The following is a 12,898-nucleotide window of genomic DNA, read 5'->3' on the forward strand; positions in this document are numbered from 1 at the left end:
ACAGAATGAGATAGTTGGATTGTGTCTTCAGCTTAACGGACATGAGTTTGAGGAACCCTCGGAGACAGTAAAGAATAGGGAAGCCTGGAATGCTGCAGTCCATGTGTTGCAAAGAGTTGGACACATCTGAGCAACTGAACAACAATCAGGGATCTAAATCTAGACCCAGAGGAGAAGAAAATGTTTCTAGTGGCAAGAATTCCGAGATCATCACAGGAGGATGCAGCAAATCCCCTTCTCTGGGTGTTTTCAACCAAATTCCTTATGGGTATTAAGCTTTGGTATTCGGTAATGAGAAATATTCCAATAGTCGTGTATGGATGTGAGAGTTGGACCATAAAGAAAGCTGAGCGCTGAAGAGTTGATGCTTTTGAACTGTGTTGTTGGAGAAGATTCTTGAGAGTCCCTTGGACTGCAAGAAGATCAAACCAGTGAATCCTAAAGGAAATCAGTCCTGAATATTCACTGGAAGGACTGATGTTGAAGTTGAAACTCCAATACTTTGGCCACCTGGTGTGAAGAACTGACTCTTTGGAAAAGACCCTGATGCTGAGAAAGATTGAAGACAGGAGGCGAAGGGAATGACAGAGGATGAGCTGGTCAGATGGCATCACCAGCTCAATGGACATGAGTCTGAGTGAACTCCAGGAGTTGGTGATGGACAGGGAAGCCTGGCATGCTGCAGTCCATGAGGTTGCAAAGAGTTGGACATGACTGAGCAACTGAACTGAACTGAACTGAACTGAATGAGAAATAGGAATTTCCCCCATGTTCTCCAAATTATGTCATTTATAAAATATTTCCATACATTCTTTACTCATTATTATGGATATATATTTTTTAAGTTGTTGAATAAGAAATAAATAATAGTATTTACAAAGAATTGTAGTCTGTAACAGATAGTCAAATGCTGTAAACTGTCAGTGAACATTATTGGGTGGTATCCTAATAGCAAGCAAAATACAGCTGTCAGTCTGTTTTGGTAAATAAGTTTTATTGGAAAACACACACACACACACACACACACAATTCCTGGATCCTTGAAACAGGCAAAGGATGGGGATAGGGTGGGGATCGAATGAGAAAATAACAGACAATTTCTTGATTTACACAATAATTGATGCAAGGAATTCAGATAATTAGAGAACTTTTCCCCCAAATGAAATTTTTTGTAACAGAACTACTAAAAATAACATCTTTGTAAGAATTCAGCTATTTTCTGCCCCTACGTTTATAAGTTTAACCAAATTCACGTCAAATCACAAATCAATGGTCCTTACTTAGTTATTGGAATCCTCCACCTATTTCCACTCTCCTGAACTCAAACCTTTCCTGCTGGCCTTTTTACCCAACACCATGGCTCAAACCAATGTTTCCTAGCCCTGTTTCTAACTCATTCATGATCAACTATGTACTAGAACTGTTCTTGTGTTAGGGACATAAGAATAATGACAATATGGGTGCATATTCAGTTGTGTATGACTCTTTGCAACCCCATGGACTACAGCCAGTCAAGATCTTCTGTCCGTGGAATTTTCCAATATATATAAAAACAAAAATAACATATATAAAGAACTGAGTGCAGTGTCAAATGACTGATTTATTCTATCACTATTATTGGTTTATTATTATTATTATTTTCCTTATTCATCCAGTAATTTTAGCAAAGGTAACAAATGGGTGGTCTAAAAGTAATGTTTCACCTTAGAAATGTGTGTACAATTGAGACATAGAAAGCATGATTTTGAATGATGGATAAGTTCAGTCATAAGAAAAAATCAGCCCAGGGATAATATCTATCAATATTCAGTTGCTGAAGGTTGTTTTTTTTTTCCTTTTAATTTTCTTGGTTGTGCCACATGGCATGTGTGATCTTAGTTCACCAACTCATATCCCTTACGTTGGAAGCATGGAGTCCTAACCAGTGGACACTGGGGAAGTCCCTGAAAGGTTTTTTTAATTTATTTTTTAAATTTTTATTTGTTTATTTTTGGCTGCTCTGGGTCTTCATTGGTGCACGCAGGCTTTCTCTACTTTTGTGAGCAGGGACTGCTTTTCCTTTTGATGTTTTGGCTTCTTGTTGCAGAGCACACAGACTTAGTTGCTCCATGGCATGTGGGATCTTCCTGGACCAGGGATCGAACCTGTGTCCCTTGCATTGGCAGGCAGATTCTTAATCACTAGACCACCAGGGAAGTAAAAAAAATATTCTTGTTAAACACCCCAAATCCAATTCAGTTTACTCAAAAGACAAGAACAGAACATAACTATTATTATTTTTGCTGTGCCACTCAGCTTGTGGGATCCTAGCACCTGACCACAAATTGAACCAGGCCCTTGGCAGTGAAAGCACCAAGTCCTAACCACTGGACTTCCAGGGAATTCCCTTAATTAAGTTTGTTTTTTGTTTTGTTTTATTTTAATACTTTTTTATTTGGCTGCACCCGGTCTTAGTAGTAGTACTTGGGACCTTTGAGCTTTGTCGCGGCATGCAGGATCTTTAGTTGTGGTATGTGGGATCTAGTTCCCTGACCAGGGATTGAGCCCAGGCCCACTGCATTGGGAGTACAGAGTCTTAGCCACTGGCAACTGGGAAAGTTCCTTAATCAATTAATTGTAATGGTCTCTGTCTAAAGTAAGTGAAGATGATCTTCAATATATCTACAAAAGGAAAACTGGGGAACAAGACTCAATATTCTGTAGTGTTTTTCCAGTGTCATTCAAAGAAGAGTCAGAAGTGTATATAAATATTCTGGGCACCAAAGAAATGTATTATTATATGAAAGGCAAGGACGATTTACCAGATTGCACCTTGGCCAGGGCCACGTAACCTTCAGACCCACACCACATACTTTATTCTGAATTCAAGTACAGAAACCAAGCTTCTATACACAATCATTTGGACCCTAACCTTTTTAATCTCAAATTCACCAGTGGCCTAGTGAGAAGTCTCCTCTATGAGGCCCAGCAGACCTCTTCAGGACACATTTTAGTGGTCTATCCACCAAAAGGTCCCAGGCCCCAGATTGCCTTAAACCCTACCTTGGGTCCCTTCCTACCCCTAACCTTGGCTGGTTAACATCTCTCACTACTTTCCACAGGACTTTTTTTCCTCACAGGATTTTTACCTTTCAAGGGAACAGATTTAGACATTCTGTCTGTGTGTGTATTTGGGGTAGTAAGAACACTGGTATGCAGCTAATACTTAATGGTCACATATGTGAAATATCTACCAAATGTCTATTATTTCTCTTTAGGCCATCACAAGCCAAGTCTCCATACTCCATTTTGATCTGTTTTCAATATCCCAGTCCAGAGGTTTCCAGTTACTCAGTTTATAGGGTACTTAGGATCTCAGCAACATTTTCACAGCACATCTAGATCAAAAGAAACACCTAAGAGTTTTGCTTGGTGCCTGACAACTTAGTAATCATTTGAAAAAAAATAATACACATAAGTTAAAAGAAAATATATTTTTTTTCTTAAATAAGCACAGATAGTTACTAGTGGACTGTGTGTGTCTGTTGGGCCCTGCTCAACTTCTAAAACCTTGGAGTCCAGCACTTTTACCCTCATTTCCTGTTCCATGCTGATTTTCACACAGTTCTTACTTTTTTTTATCAAAGGGACCTTCTAAGTCTGGCTTTGCAAAGATATTTTATTATGAAAATAAATGTAGCACAGTCCAATGTTTAAGTTGTGAACTTCCTTGAGCTAGTAGTTTGCATAGCACACTAGAGATATGTCAGATATTGCTGTGTTTCTCTTAAATTTTTTAAATATCCCATGGTACCCCTGTGAATTTGCCCCTTGGCACAGAGTCTGAGAACTATGGCCCCATGGCCCCGGGGCACTCCTTGCCACCTTGTTCCTAAATGTGTCCTGTAAATGAATGAACTCTAATCAAACTACTTGTGAATTCCATGGAATAAATTCCATCTCCACGCCTTACCGACCAGCTGTGTGATCCAGAACAAGTAAAATAAATCTTGTTATGCCTCAGTTTTCTCTGTTAAATGGTGATAATAATGGTATTTACTCTTATTGCAAGGATTAAATAAAGTGCCAGTTAAATAAATGTTCAGATAGGTGCCTGGAATTACAGTAAGCACATGGAAAATATTGGCTATTATTTTTTATTTCTCTAGACTATCTAAACATGAATTGGATCAGAAAAAAACTAGAGGTATGCCCAGCCCATGTGCAGCAACTCTAACCCTGAATTGTTTAAAACAGGAGCCACTAGCCAAATGTGACTATTTAAATTTAATAAAACTGAAAGGCAAAATTAAACAGATAAAAATTAGTTCTTAGTTATACTAAGCACATCCCAACTGCTCAAAAGCCACAAGTGGCTAGTGTCTACCACACTGCATAGCATAGAAAGATTTCAATCACTACAGAAAGTTCTATTGCATAACACTTTTCTTATCTTTTCTAGTTACTGCTTACCCTGTATCCACATTTTTAAAAGCTAGAACTATGTTTTATTCTGTATTTGTAAGGTTCCTGTAGTCAGGAACCGAACGATCATCAACTTTAGGGTGATTTGGCTCATTACTGCCTTATTACCCCTTTTCTGTCTTCTTCTCATGCCTCCTTCTATTTCTGAGGGGCTCCCATGGCTGGGCACACATGCAGTAACACATCCATCGTCTATGCTCAATATCAAGGAAACTGGAGAATGGAAGTGCCTGGCTCTAAATCACCAAATATTGGCTTATGGAGTGGAAAGATGTCTCGAGTTAGTGACTCCCAGCGGCAACATTTATAGAAGCAGGCTCAACATCTTAGGATGTTTTAGGCAGGAAACATGTTTATTCCTGCCTCTTGCCTGAAATTACTCAGTCTCTCTGTATCACAAGATAGATGTTTCCCTGTTTAAATACCTATCCTACTATCACAACAATCTTTTACCTTCCATTTTCTACAAGTCCTGAAATTAAAATATTAGTTTAGTTTTTATCCTGGTGGCAAAAGGATCACTTTCATTTCTGTGTGAGATCCCTATCTGTGCCTCAGTCAGTAGGCACAGTAGGAGTAAAGTGACCTAACACCCTCATTCCCAGATAGGGAAGCTGACTACACCCTAAAAGAAGGGACAAAGATCTGGGGCATGGAAAGGACCTGGAACAGAAGGGAACAAATGTTCAGAGTGATAAAGAGAAATAATCTCTTAAAATTAGAACGCACCCTACCCCACTCCATCCAACTCTGACACTACTCCTTATCTTAACTCACTCTGCATATTATCAAAAACATTCTTTGCCCTGGAAGTGGAGTAAGGGTCTGTGTTGGTTTCACATGGGCGATAAACTACCACTTCAGTAAAGGGTAAAGAAGAAATAGGGTACGTGGAAAAGAGAAGTCAATTGGGACGCCAGGGAGCAGAAGCCAGGTGGATATCTCCAGCCTCATTCTTGGTCATCTACCCAATGTGATAGTAGTTGCCACTTGGTTGGAAGCCTGAAGAAAAAAATGCTTCCAAATCTTTGCAGTTCCTTTCTTTATATCCTCCCACTATGGAGTCTCATGGACTATTTCAAAATTCATATGTTGAAGCCCCAACCCCAACTGACCATATTTGGAGACAGGGCCTTTAAAGAGAAAATAAGTTAAATGAGATCATAAGGGGCCCTAACTCCTTTAAAGAAGAGGAAAAGACAGCAGGAATATCTGTGTACAGAGAGAAGTCCATGTGAGGACACAGTGGAGAACGCAGCTATCTGCAAACCAAGAACAGAGGCCTGTGCTGACACATTGATCTTGGGCTTCAAGGCTCCAGAACTGTGGGAGAATAAGTTTCTATTGTGATAGCTCAGTTGGTAAAGAATCCGCCTGTAATGCAGGAGACTCCAGTTCGATTCCTGGGTCAGGAAGATCCCCTGGAGAAGGGAAAGGCTACCCACTCCAATATTATGGCCTGGAGAATTTCATGGACTTGCAAAGAGTCAGACACAACTGAGTGACTTTCACTTTCATTGTTTAAGACACCCAGTCTGTGATATTTTATTATGACAGTCCCAGCAAACTAATATACTTTCAAGGCCTGATTTTTCTCAATCTAAGTGAGAAACTCCCATCCAATAAGTAAGATACCCGGTACTGGGGGAAATACTGAAACTATTTACTTGTATAGTACAGGAACCAACCAATCAGAACCAATGCCAGCCATAAAGAACTGATGCCAGCCACACTGGAGTGTCTTAGCTGAATATCCACCCTGCTTGGAACTACAGCTGACAATATTGCTCAGTATAGAAATATACCTTCAAGATACAGCTTAAGGTAATTAAATCATTTAATTGTCATTTGTCTGACATGACTGAGTGACTTCACTTTTTAAAACAATTTCTATGGGCTAGGCATTGAGCATAAAAAGGGATCCATCCCAGATACCATGCACTTTGCCACCCCTGAATTTTTGCCCTTTTCCATCTGCCTAGTAGATGATGTGAGTGCAAAAGCATTAAACCATAGTCTGAAGACCTGGATTTTTTTAAAAAAATTGTTTTACTACTTCATGCAGTGAGAAAAAGCACAAATCATGAAGAACTAAGGTGTTGTCAGTGAGAGGGTGCTAGAAAGGACTTGTTATACAATTAGGCTTTTGTTAAGAAATTTTGAAAGGATTTAACGAAACGGGATTTTGCTCTGGATTGGGTGCTGTCAGGAATTAGGGCAATTCTATAATTGGGTATCTAATCCATTTTATCTTGAAGCAGAGAAGACTACACAGAGGCTAAAGCGCTAATAAGTAAAGAAGTAGCAGTCATTCATATTCGCTGGAGGAGGGGCTACTGGGGATTTTTTGGCTTGGAGAATGTTCGTGTTTTGACTGTGTTCAGACCTGATTGCAGAGTGGTCTCATTTTTAAGGAGAGCTGGACTTTTAATCCCATTTCAATCTTTGCGTTAGCTTAAATGACTAGCTTACAGAGCCTCAGTTTTCAGACTGCAAAATAAAAAACAACCTTGCCTTCCCTGCTCAACTTACAGTGGGTTTTGAAATCAAATGAATATGGATATAAAACTGCTTTATTAGCTATGAACAAATATCACTACTTTTTGCATCACTCTGCCTACTGACCCACTCAAGGCAGAGCTCAAATCCAAGTTATCCATGCACAATAATATAATAATCCTTTATGTTTTTAAAAGATTTCTTTGGCTGCTCTGGATAGAAGTGATTTCCTCTTTCCTTGAATTTGTAGACTGTTTAATTCATATCCTATGAAGCATGTGTTGCACCATGAATTTCTAGATATTTAGAAATTCTAGACATCTAGAATTGATATTTTTCCCATGTAATAAAACATTACCTGTGTTGATATTTTATTTTATTCTCTCTCTTCTCTTGGTTGCATCACGTGGCTTGTGTGATATTAGTTCCCCAACAAGGGACTGAACCCAGGCCCTTGGCACTGAAAGCACGGACTCCTAACCATTAGACTACTAGGAGATTCCCTAGGGTTGATATTTTATACTGTGAATTTTCACATTGCTATTCCTCCCTACCCAGAGTTTAAGTTTCTTAAGGAGTGTCTTTCACAGAGTAGATACATAACAAATGTGTATAGATGTATTGCTTGCTGAAATTCTACCATTTACAGTAGGTTGAAAAACATGGCCATAACATTTTGCAGCTCCTCCCATCAAGAACTGAAGTCCTACAGGAAAAAAAAAAAGAAAAAAAAGAATTGTAAGTCCTTTTCCCCACACCTTGAATCTGGGCAGGCCTGATGACGTGCTATGACCCTGAATGAGGTAGGAATGAAGTTATACCAGTGCTGCAGCCTAGGCCTAAATATGTCTTGCAGCTTCTCCTCTCACCCTCTTGGACCATCACCCTAAGTTCCACCTGCTATAAAGAAGCTAGCTGAACCAGTATACACAATTGCCAGACATGTGAAGAGTCCATCTTGGACCATTCAGTTATTTTCATGAATGAGCCCAGGTGAGACCACTGAAAGAACGGTTCAGACAACCTGCAGAATCATGAGGAAAAAAATGTATCATTTGGTTGAGTGCTACTTATTATGCAGCAAGAGATAATGGAAGACCAGAAGAGGGATTCCTCTCCTTCACACTCATAGGAATTTTTCCTGCTTCTTTTAGGGCCCTTCTCAAAAATTACCTTGCTTTCTGGATATGTCTCTTCTGACCGCCGCCAGGTTGTAATATCACTCCGGGTGAGACAATTTACTCATCTTAGATTTCTTCTAAAGAACTATGCCTACAACTATATGTAGTCGGTGATGAGTCCATTTGCCAAGTACATAATGGTTCCTTCCAAGGAAGTCTTGGAAATCAGGTCCCAAAGGAATTTATTAGAAGGCACTTCCAAATGAGAGCACTTAGAGAGTCATTGTACTTCCCTTGACCCTCTCTCACACCTACATGGGTAGAGGATAGGCTAGCATTAAAAGAGCTCTGTAACAGGAAACATACAAGGATTATTGCGTCATATCTCTCCTTCAGTGACTCACATATTAGTCAGAAAGACTATTCTTCCTCCTGGTTAACACTTACCTCTTCATTTACTTCTCTAGCACATATTTCTATATTTAACCTATGATGAAAACATCACCAAGAGGCCAAACTACTGAAAAAAAGAAAAAAAGCCATTCTACTCAACCATCCTCTAGGATCCTTGGTACTGTATCCAATTCTCCAACTCTCCCACATTTTTATAAACCTAGATGAAACAAACATCAAATATGGCTTTGGTGAGGGTGAGAAGAATCACAAAAGAACAGGTTGTGGAATGACGTGTAACCAAGGTGCAAGTAATGAACCCTACTACACTCTAGAGCAAACACTTGAGCATCTGTACGCCCAGAAACAACAGAAAGAACAGCAGACTGGCCTGCTACCCTGTGGAGCTACAGCCCCCTCTCCATTGTGTATTCAGAGGTTCTTTAGTTCTGAATTGTCTGTGGGACTTACCTGGCCTGGGAAAGCTGTGTCTCAAAATCAGAATTCAGGTGAAGTCTCCAGCCCCTTTAGCAGCTACAAGTGCTAGAAAAGCAGCAGTTCTTTTTATTATTAAGTATTTGGGGCAGGCTGCACTTTCCTATGTTAGGCTCAATAAAGAGGCTTCTAGCTAAACCAGTCATGGTCCTCAGAGTTGTGTTTTTCAATTTCTTGTTGCTTCATCCATTTAAGACAGTCACACTTTGGGTTATGATATGGGGGAAATTGAAGTGTGGTTCAGACTCTTGTAACAATCATATGAGATTGGAGAAGAAAGCTGGTCCGCAAAGGTTGGGTTTAGAGGTTACTGAGAGACCCTTAGGATTCTGCTTTGGTTTCTTGGAAAGGGTAAGGTAAAACCCTCACCTGAGGGTTTCTTCAGGGAAAGGCAGCCATTCAGAATTATTCTCAGTCAAGGAGCCCCTACAGTTAATCAGTTCAGTTCAGTCGCTCAGTCATGTCCGACTCTTTGCCACCCCATGAACTGCAGCATGCCAGGCCTCCCTGTCCATCACCAGCTTCCGGAGTTCACTCAAACTCATGTCCATCAAGTCAGTGATGCCATCCAGCCATCTCATGCTCCGTCGTCCCCTTCTTCTCCTGCCATCCTTCCAGCATCAGAGTCTTTTCCAGTGAGTCAACTCTTCGCATGAGGTGGCCAAAGTACTGGAGTTTCAGCTTCAGCATCATTCCTTCCAAAGAAATCCCAGGTTGATCTCCTTGCAGTCCAAGGGACTCTCAAGAGTCTTCTCCAGCACCAGCAGTTCAAAAGCATCAATTCTTCTGCACTCAGCTTTCTTCACAGCCCAACTCTCACATCCATACATGACCACTGGAAAAACTATAGCTTTGACTAGACAGACCTTTGTTGGCAAAGTAATGTCTCTGCTTTTCAATATGCTATCTAGGTTGGTCATAACTTTTCTTCCAAGGAGTAAGCGTCTTTTAATTTCATGGCTACAGTCACCATCTGCAGTGATTTTGGAGCCCCCAAAAATAAAGTCTGACACTGTTTCCACTGTTTCCCCATCTATTTCCCATGAAGTGATGGGACCAGATGCCATGATCTTCGTTGAGCTTTAAGCCAACTTTTTCACTCCCCTCTTTCACTTTCACCAAGAGGCTCCTTAGTTCCTCTTCACTTTCTGCCATAAGGGTGGTGTCATCTGCATATCTGAGGTTTTTGATATTTCTCCCAGTAATCTTGATACCAGCTTGTGCTTCCTCCAGCCCAGCATTTCTCATGATATACTCTGCATATAAGTTAAATAAGCAGGGTGACAATATACAGCCTTGACACACTCCTTTTCCTATTTGGAACCAGTCTGTTGTTCCATGTCCAGTTCTAACTGTTGCTTCCTGACCTGCATACAGATTTCTTAAGAGGCAGGTCAGGTGGTCTGGTATTCCCATCTCTTTCAGAATTTTCCAGAGTTTACTGTGATCCACACAGTCAAAGGCTTTGGCATAGTCAATAAAGCAGAAATAGATGTTTTTCTGGAACTCTCTTGCTTTTTCCATGATCCAGTGGATGTTGGCAATTTGATCTGTGGTTCCTCTGCCTTTTCTAAAACCAGCTTGAACACCTGGAAGTTCATGGTTCACATCTTGCTGAAGCCTGGCTTGGAGAATTTTGAGCATTACTTTACTAGCGTGTGAGATGAGTGCAATTGTGTAGTAGTTTGAGCATTCTTTGGCATTGCCTTTCTTTGGCATTGGAATGAAAACTGACCTTTTCCAGTCCTGTGGCCACTGCTGAGTTTTCCAAATGTGCTGGCAGATTGAGTGCAGCACTTTCACAGCATCATCTTTCAGGATTTGAAACAGCTCAACTGGAATTCCATCACCTCCACTAGCTTTGTTTGTAATGATGCTTTCTAAGGCCCACTTGACTTCACATTCCAGGATGTCTGGCTCTAGGTGAGTGATCACACCATTGTGATTATCTTGGTCGTGAAGCTCTTTTTTGTACAGTTCTTCCATGTATTCTTGCCACCTCTTCTTAATATCTTCTGCTTCTGTTAGGTCCATATCATTTCTGTCCTTTATTGAGCCCATCTGTGCATGAAATGTTCCCTTGGTATCTCTAATTTTCTTGAAGAGATCTCTAGTCTTTCCCATTCTGTTCTTTTCCTCTATTTCTTTGCATTGATCGCTGAGGAAGGCTTTCTTATCTCTCCTTGCTATTCTTTGGAACTCTGCATTCAGATGCTTATATCTTTCCTTTTCTCCTTTGCTTTTCGCTTCTCTTCTTTTCATAGCCATTTTGCTTTTTTGCATTTCTTTTCCATGGCGATGGTCTTGATCCCTGTCTCCTGTATGGTTAATAGACCTGCTAAAATGTTCCTATTCAGAGCAGTCAGATATTTCCCAAGATTATGAGCTGGAACCAACTTCCTTTGATTTCTGGGTACTCCCTTCTATGACAATGAGGTCTTTCCATTCCTGCACTTGCATAACTAAAGGAAATTACTTCAGTTACATTGTGAAACAAAGATCTCGTTAAGGTGACTCACTTTTACTCTATCAACCATCATCAATCCCAGAGTAACAGTCTACTCACCCTGCATTCATATGACTAAAGAAATCCTTCTAAATCATTGCATAATAACTTTGTCCACCTGTACCTGCTCTACCCAGAACAGGTAGAACCTTGAATCCTCAACAAAGCTGAAACAAAAAGTTCCTTTAAGCCACAGGAGGGAACTCTACACATTTCATTTCTGTCTGGACCCAGACAGAAATGGATCCCCTTGATAGATTTGAAAAGTAGTCTTATTTGCTATGCAAGTAGAGGATGGATGACTATGGATGAAAAGAAGAATGGCTAGGTGGATTGGCTGTATGTTTAAACACAGGAGCTGCTTAAGATCTTTTCCTATGCTTGTTAGAATAAACTCTGTTAGCAGGCTCGTGGCTGGTGGTGAGGTTGAGACAAGTCTAAAGGCTGTCTCTATGCCAAACACGAACAAAAATATCCTCGGACTTGATTGGTTAACTCAGTCAAAACACTCTTATCACGCATATCTGTTTACAACTGGGGGCCAGAAAACCGAGTAAAACGATGAGACACCCCTGTAGTAACAGAAACAGATTCATGTAAAGAAAATTTCATAATTTAACCGGAGATGTTAGGAGGGTGGATTCTGCAAGGCAGCTTTCTGGAGAAGCCGGTCTTGTGTCCTGTTCCAGAGGTGACTTCAGCGACGAAGACTAGGGTAAACATCTTAACGTTTTAATCCATTTCTTCCTGGCATATCTTCACTGTGACTTTTCAAGGGTATTCCTTTGAGTAGAGTGGCTAACTGATGCCTATCTTTTCTACTCTCCGTGCTCAGAACAGCCCTAACTTCCTCACGCGTTTACTGCCTCTCTTTGAGCCACGCCCCCAGGTTCTGGGGCTAAGTTCCGGCCAATAAAGTTGCGCCCCAAGGATCGCAGGCCCAGGGAAGGGAAGCCTCCAGCCAATGAGAGGCCAACTATAACCGCAAAGAGTAGAAAAGTCTTTTAGTGGTGTCTTCAGGCCAATGAAGAGCAATGATTATGCGCCGGCTCTGGGCTACCGACAGATCACGGGCGGCTTCCTGAAACACGTGACCAGTGAGCTGAAGCAGCCCTGCCCCACCTCCTGGTCTGGAGGTAGCGCGATGGGCCACGCTTCCAATGGTTAGAAGAACTTCTCGTCACGTGCAGTTTTTGCAGGCCCAGCGGCGTCCTGAAAGTCATGTGACAGTTGACGTTGGCGCCAAGCTTCCCAATGGAAAACAAGACCTGCCTTCACAGGACCAGAAATTGCTATGTCTCCGCGAATAACAGCACGGCGGGGCGGGGATAGCCTATCACGTGCTGCGGGGCGGAACGGGGCGGGGCAGGCCACTGGTTGCGGGGCGAGCTGGGCGCGCGGCGCGCAGGCGCCCTGGGGA

The sequence above is a fragment of the Budorcas taxicolor genome, chromosome 10, assembly GCF_023091745.1.
Source record: "Budorcas taxicolor isolate Tak-1 chromosome 10, Takin1.1, whole genome shotgun sequence".
Classification (NCBI taxonomy): Eukaryota; Metazoa; Chordata; class Mammalia; order Artiodactyla; family Bovidae; genus Budorcas; species Budorcas taxicolor.